The sequence below is a fragment of the Saccopteryx leptura genome, chromosome 3, assembly GCF_036850995.1.
Source record: "Saccopteryx leptura isolate mSacLep1 chromosome 3, mSacLep1_pri_phased_curated, whole genome shotgun sequence".
NCBI classification, from domain to species: domain Eukaryota; kingdom Metazoa; phylum Chordata; class Mammalia; order Chiroptera; family Emballonuridae; genus Saccopteryx; species Saccopteryx leptura.
In genome coordinates, this window is record NC_089505.1 from 337,824,985 (window position 1) to 337,833,136 (window position 8,152).

Below are 8,152 nucleotides of genomic sequence, written 5' to 3' on the forward strand. Positions count from 1 at the left end.
TTCTCAACAAGTTTCAGGAATTCAGAAACAGCAAAGTGACTTTAGCCTTGGTTAAAAAACCTCTTAATGCTACTGTAATAGAATTAAATTTTTCTCCCTTTAATATTGACATTGGCAACTTTGAAATGCAATTGCTGGATTTAAGAAACAAAAGAATAGAACTACCTTATGACCCAGCAATCCCTCTACTGGGTATATACCCCAAAAACTCAGAAACATTGATACGTAAAGACACATGCAGCCCCATGTTCATTGCAGCATTGTTCACAGTGGCCAGGACATGGAAACAACCAAAAAGCCCGTCAATAGATGACTGGATAAAGAAGATGTGGCACATAACACTATGGAATACTACTCAGCCATAAGAAATGATGACATCGGATCATTTACAGCAAAATGGTGGGATCTTGATAACATGATACGAAGTGAAATAAGTAAATCAGAAAAAACCAGGAACTGCATTATTCCATACATAGGTGGGACATAAAAGTGAGACTAAAAGACATTGATAAGAGTGTGGTGGTTAGAGGGGGAGGGGGGAAAGGGAGAGGGAAAGGGGGAGGGGGAGGGGCACAAAGAAAACTAGATAGAAGGTGACAGAGGACAACCTGACTTTGGGTGATGGGTATGCAATATAATTGAACGACAAGATAACCTGGATATATTATCTTTGAATATATGTATCCTGATTTATTGATGTTGCCCCATTAAAAAAAATAAAATTATTATAAAAATAAAAAAATAATAAAAAAAAACAAAGAATTGTGGAGATTGAAATTTGAACGTCTTTGTGCTGATATAGAAATATTGGAGAAAAACAAATGTGAACTTAGTTTCACAGCACAAGTGGTCTGCTTTGAAAGACCTGGAGAAGAAAGATATGTTGATTTTTAACACCTGGAATAGTATTCCTGACTCATATGATCAGCTGAAAAAACTAGCGTTTGCTGTTCTTATTCAGGTCTACATATTCATGCAACAATCATTTTCAAGCATGAATCTTATCAAGAGTAAATTGAGAAGTCGTCTTATTGATAAGAACCTGGAATCATGCCTAAAATTAAAAACAACAACATCCAAACCTGACTTACCCAAGCTTTCCAAGGAGATGCAAGGCCATTGTTCACATTAGTGTTTGTCAGTCATTGTCATGATTTAATTTTATGTATACCTTACAATTTAATTTTATCAAATAATATCGTTATTAATATATATATATCAAGTTTTATTCAACTTACCTATAGTTTAACTAAGACTTAAAACTTTAAGTAAAGTTTATTAAATTAATTTTAGGAAGCATTTGTGGAGTGAAAGAAGATGTAGTGTCGAGGATTGAGAAAGGTATGTTGAGAAGGTGTGGACATATAGAGAGGATGAACAAAAGGAGATAGACAAAACAAGTATACAAGACGAGTGTGGGTGGGAGAGTTGGAAGGGGTCGACCTCAGCGAATGTACCTCAATCAGACTGAGGACGTTTTTAGAAAAGGCCAGTTTAGGAGTACCCTAATTAAGTGAATAACAATGTACCTACTTTTATAGTTTAAGTTTAAAAAATTTGGCTCTCAAAAGAAATTTCAATTGTTGTACTGTTGATATTTGGCTCTGTTGACTGATGAGTTTGATGACTACTGTCCTAGGTCAATGCTCCATCTACTGCGCCACCACTGGTCAGGCCTGACTAAAAATTTTTTTAACTTCTTAAAAGCATAAAAGACCTGGCAAGATAGTAAGAAATGAAAGCCCAACATCAAAGGAATAACAAGATCTCTGAAAGTTAAGTTGCACCCTTTTTTTTTTTTTTTTTTTTGTATTTTTCTGAAGCTAGGAACGGGGAGAGACGGTCAGACAGACTCCCGCATGCGCCTGACCGGGATCCACCTGGCACGCCCACCAGGGGGCGATGCTCTGCCCCTCCAGGGCGTCGCTCTGTCGTGACCAGAGCCACTCTAGCTCCTGGGGCAGAGGCCAAGGAGCCATCCCCAGCGCCCGGGCCATCTTTGCTCCAATGGAGCCTCGGTTGTGGGAGGGGAAGAGAGAGACGGAGAGGAAGGAGAGGGGGAGGGGTGGAGAAGCAGATGAGCGCTTCTCCTATGTGCCCTGGCCGGGAATCGAACCCAGGACCTCTGCACGCCAGACCGGCGCTCTACCACTGAACAAACCGGCCAGGGCCTTAAGTTGCACCCTAGAGCTGTTTTGGAACTAAGTACATTTGCCAATTTGGCAAACTTGACTTTTGGTTCTGAGGACTTCTCAGGTCAGGGGGATGGAATCAGATCCTAGAACCCACCCCTCTCATCATTAATGTGGGTCAAATCCTCAGGGTGAGGGTGAAAAAAAGTAAATGTGCATCTACCCTGAGGCCCAGGAGACGATAGGAAAAGTTGCACAAGAGAGGTGGTGATGGTAAAAAACTGATCATTTACAGCTGTGAGTTTGTACTTTCACAGCTTCTAAATCTATATTGCTTGGTGATTAAATAAATAAGCAACAACAATAATAAAACTATAAAACCATAAAAAAATCTATCAAGTTGTAAATTTAGAATTTAGTTTAAAGTGCCCCTGTGAGCCTACCAGGGGCAAAAAAATTCTTTCTGGAGAAAATTAGTGTCATCCTAGGCTTCAAAGAATTCCTCTAAGTAAAATTTCAAGAACAATGAGTAGCATACAATAAAAAAACTAGCCTATAATGACATAAATCATCAAGAATGAGAACTAGAAAAAGAAGACCTCCAAAAACTTAATATTTTGAAATTATTAGAGTGTATAAAAGCAACTAAGCTTACTAAATTCAAAGAGGAAATATATGTACATAAAAGAAATGAGGCCCTGGCCGGTTGGCTCAGTTGTAGAGCGTCGGCCTGGCGTGCAGAGGTCCCGGGTTCGATTCCCGGCCAGGGCACACAGGAGAGGTGCCCATCTGCTTCTCCACCCCTCCCCCTCTCCTTCCTCTCTGTCTCTCTCTTCCCCTCCAGCAGCTAAGGCTCCATTGGAGCAAAGATGGCCTGGGCGCTGGGGATGGCTCCTTGGCCTCTGCCCCAGGCACTGGAGTGGCTCTGATCATGACAGAGAGACACCCCGGAGGGGCAGAGCATTGCCCCCTGGTGGGGAGAGCGTCGCCCCCTGGTGGGCGTGCCGGGTGGATCCCGGTCGGACGCATGCGGGAGTCTGTCTGACTGTCTCTCCCCGTTTCCAGCTTCAGAAAAATACAATAAATAAATAAATAAATAAATAACCTAGCAGATTTGAAAAAGAACCAAAGAGAACTTCTCAAAATAAAACAATACAATAACCAAAATTAAAAACTCAATAGACATGTTTAAACAGTTTAAACACAACTAAAGAGAGAATCAGAAAACTAAAATGTAGATCAGAAGAAATTATTTAGCATTTAGTACAGAGAGACAACAATATAGTAAATATAAAAGATAGGCTAAGAGACAGGGAGAACAGAATGAAAATATCTAGCATTCATTTAATCAGAATCTCAGAAAAAGAGAAGGGCTTGGATAAAGATAATATTTGAAGAGATAATGGCTAAGAATGTTCAGAACTGACCAAAGACATCAATCCACAAATTCAAGAATAGTAAGCAGGAAAAAAAGAAAAATCTACACCCAGACTCATCATTGTGAAACCTGAACGAACCAAAGGCAACCTGAAAAAAAAAACCTGCATTCTCATCAGTAAGAAAGGAAATGATAAAAGGAAGTCAGAAGTCAGTGGAATGGAACCATCAATGCATTTAAATAATTACCAAGCTAGAATTCTACATCCAGCAAAACTATCTTTCAAGAATGAGGTCAAAATAAAGTCATTTTTAGACAGATCAAAGCAGGAAGAGTTTGCTACAAGAACTATCATTTAAAACCCTTTGGGGGAGGGTAGAATAAAAGTGATCCTACAAGGAAGAACCAAGATAGAAAAAGAAAGAGTAATAAAAGTTAAGATATATGGATACATCTAACCGTATAAAACAATAATAACAATGACTTGAAGGGAAGAAGTTAAAAATAATAAAAACAAGATAGAATTAAAATATCTGACAACAATAACATGTCAGGAAGGGTACATAAAATTAAAATGCTTTAAGGTATTTTTTTTTGTGACAGAGAAAGAGAGAGGGACAGATAGGGACAGACAGACAGGAAGGAAGAGAAATGAGAAGCATCAATTCTTCGTTGCCGCACCTTAGTTGTTCATTGATTTCTTTCTCATATGTGCCTTGACCGGAAGCTACAGCAGACCAAGTGACCCCTTGCTCAAGTCTTGCTCAAACCAGATGAGCTTGTGCTCAAGCTGGCGACCTCAGGGTTTTGAACCTGGGTCCTCTATGTCCCAGCCTGACGCTCTATTCACTGCACCACTGCCTGGTCAGGCTGCTTCAGCGTTTTTGAACTATGTGGGAAAAGGGTAAAGGCATTGATTAATTTCAGACTTTAAGTTAAGGATGCATGTTAATTTCTAGGAAAATCACTAAAATATAGTGAATATATAATTTCTACACCAGTAGATGTAAAAGAATGAAAGAATTAAAAAAAATTTTTTTGAACAATCCAAGAAGGCAAGAAAGAAAAGGCAGTACATAGTATAATAGATGAGACAAATATAAGTGAGATGGTAGTTTTACACTCCAACATACAATTTCTTTAAATGTAAGTAGATTATATGAGCAAAAGAATATATACAATATGATTCCATATATTTATATATAAAGTTCAAAAAACAGACATAGCTAGAGGAAATTTTTTAGGGATCGTGATAAGCTAAATAATAGCTCCTCAAAGATGCTTATGACATAATCACTGGAATTTATGAATGTTACCTTACAGGCTAAAGGAACTTGGCAAATAAGAATCTTGATATGGAGAGATTATTCTGGATTATCCGGTTGAGCTCAATGCAGTCACAAGGGGAGGTAGGAGACTCAGAGTCAGAAAGGGAAGAGAACACAGGGCAGAGAGTAGAGAAGATTGAGTGCTGCTGGCTTTGAAGATGGAGGAAGGGCTACAAGCCAAGGAAAGTAGGCATCCTCGAAAAGGTAGGGAAGGCGAGAGAACAGATTCTCTCCTAGAGTCTCTAGAAGGAGCCCTGCAGAGTCATTTTAGACCTCTGACCCCTAGAACTGTAAGATAATTTTATGCCACTAAATTTATAGTAATTCGTCATGGCAGCAATAGAAAACTATTGGAAGAATGGATAGATAGATGATAGATAGATAGATAGATAGATAGATAGATAGATAGATAGATAGATGATAGATAGATAGATAGATAGATAGATAGATAGATAGATAGATATGCTCCTCAATTTCTCAATTTATGATGGGGTTAGGTCCTAATAATCCCATCATAAATTAAAAATATTATAGTTGAAATTGCTTTTAATGATGTACTATATTGCAGAGTATTGGTTATTTATTTTCATGATTGTGTGGCTGACCAGGAGCTGGGCTCATTGCTATTCCCCAGATCATGGGAGAGTATCTATCATACCACAGATCACCAGCTCAGGAAAAGATCAAAATTCAAAATTCAAATTATGGTGTCAACTGAATGTATATCACTTTTGCACAATTGTCAAGTCAAATGATTGTAAATTGAACCATTATAAGTCTGTATATCTGTATCTATATCTATATCTACTAGATCTATTTCTATGTATATGGCAAAACAACAAGTAAAAGCGAAGAAACAATTATCGCAGAAGTCAGGATGGCAGTTCTTCAGTGCCCAGGAAGAGAGACAAGAGGAGCAAGGCTCTGAGGCCCTGGCAGTTCTACTTCCTGACATGGGTAGAGGTTATACACACAATCATTATTTTTAAACCATACATATGTTTTGTGCACTTTTTCTACAATAACAAATATTTTGTTGTAATAAAAAATGTAAAAAGTCAAAATAAAGACCAGGAAGCCAGAAATTTAAGTGGGATTCACAGAATATTGAATTTGTAATGAGTTTCTAATAATTGAGAAACATTATCTAATCTCTCAAATATTCCTGCTCCTCATTGTACCCGCTTAATGCCTCCTGACATTTATCCCCTTCTCTGCTCATTAATACCTCCACACAATTAAGAATGGAAAGAATCTACAGGAACAAAAGTCATGGGTGGGCTCTTTCACCCATGACTTATTTACTATGTATTTACAAGTTATTTAAACTCTTGGTTTTCTTATCTATAAAATGAAGCTAATAGTAGTATCTTCCTCTATAAAGTTTTTATAAGAAATAAATGAGATAAAGCACTTAGCACAATATCTATCTGAAAATGCCACATCTTTTAAAAAAAATTTTATTTATTCATCCCCCCTCCTTACCCCACCCAAATAATGTTTATGGAGTACTTGCCTTCCACCAGGCCCTTGGCTAGGTTCTAGGAATGCAAAGCCAAATAAACCATGGTCCATCTTCAAAGAGTTCTTAATTTAATAGAGGAAGCTGATGAATAATACATACTTTTAATGCAAAAGGTTAGCAGAATAATTAAGGTATAAACAATGAGCTGAGACGTCATAGGGGAAGGAGTCATTAACTGAGCATGTGGTGGAATAAGGGGACTAGGCAGAGAAGCCTGCCCAGAGGTGACACTTGAACAAAGTCTTGAAGGATGAGTAGAAATTTGCCAGCTGAAAAAAAATGAAGGGGGATAGTTATATGAAAGGATTAGAATAGGCAAGCCAGGAAGGGGGTAACAGACTGGGAAAATGGCAAGTTGTTGAGTGTTAGAGTATCGGGAGATGAAGTTGGAGCAGTCAGCCTGGTCAGAAATTAAAAGGCCATGTTCATCATGTGAAAGAGCTTGCACTTCCTGTAGGCAGTGGAGGGCCATTGTAAGCAAAGTTTAGGATGATCTGAGCCATAGTTTAGAAATATTACTCTTGTCTCTGCAGATGGTGAAAAAGTTTCTGAAGACCACTCCCTGTAGTAGTCCAGGTGAGAGGGCTTAACCAAGGCAGTGACTTTACAATGAATAAAGGGGACATAGATTCAAGAGACATTCAGGAGGAAGAATTCAGTGCTTGGTAACCTGTTGATTCAGGGTTGAGGTAATTACCAGATTTCTAGCATGTGCTAATAATGATGGTGGATAATAATAGCATTAGCCAAGTTTGAAGAGACCAATACACTGACTCTCAGACCATTGGAGGGCCGGACTATAAAAAAACTATGAACAAATCCCTATGCACACTGCACATATCTTATTTTAAAGTAAAAAAACAAAATGGGAACAAATACAATATTTAAAATAAAGAACAAGTAAACTTAAATCGACAAACTGACCAGTATTTCAATGGGAACTATGCTCCTCTCACTGACCACCAATGAAAGACATGCCCCTTCCGGAAGTGCGGCGGGGGCTGGATAAATGGCCTTAGGGGGCCGCATGTGGCCCGCGGGGCCGTAGTTTGGGGACCCCTGTTGTAGGGTGAAGGTACTAGGAATTTTATTCTGACTTATTGAATTTGAGGTGCCCATGTTACATCTAGGTGGAAATTTCTAGTGGGGAGGTGGAAATTTAGTTCTGAAACTTAGACAAAAAATATATTGTGGACATGGATATTTTTGCCATAAAAATATAAATAGAGAATAAGGCCAGAGGGGAGTGCAGGATGGCCCAAGTGATGAGTATATTTATTGACTGTAGTTGAAAGGAATGAGGAGTATATTTACTAAAATGCCCCTTTTCTTAGCATGTACTTTGGGCCTCAATTAAACATGTTTCCCTAAAATATCTTCCTTTACCCAAGATCATACCGATCTCTCCTTAGAGTAACTATTAATGCTATAGTCTATGTTATAGCTTCAATTTAGTAACAAACTATAGAATTGATCCCTGAAAGTATAGTCTTTTCAATTTAGAATGTTGGGTTTTACCACAGTCATTTACAAATGAGAGCCAAGGAAAATTCATTATAGTCTTCTGACAAGGAATCTGAATTAGTACTTGGATACTAATTTAATAAAAAGTTTGCATCAAATATTTAATGTAATAGCAAGAGTTCTGAGAATGTCAAAAGATACCCTTCTCAGATAGAAATTCAATAAGCAATTTATTTAAAATTATCAACAAAAAACAGAAAAACTATCAGCATTAATAAAAAATTTTCTGATGTTTAAAAGTTTTTAAAATCTAATATTGTGATTT

The 8,152-nt window shown here is 37.9% G+C and overlaps 1 pseudogene; it reads right to left on the reverse strand.

Moving 5' to 3' along the window:
• Positions 1-7,744: 7,744 nt before the first annotated feature.
• Positions 7,745-7,856, reverse strand: LOC136401807 (small nucleolar RNA U3; annotated as a pseudogene).
• Positions 7,857-8,152: the final 296 nt, after the last annotated feature.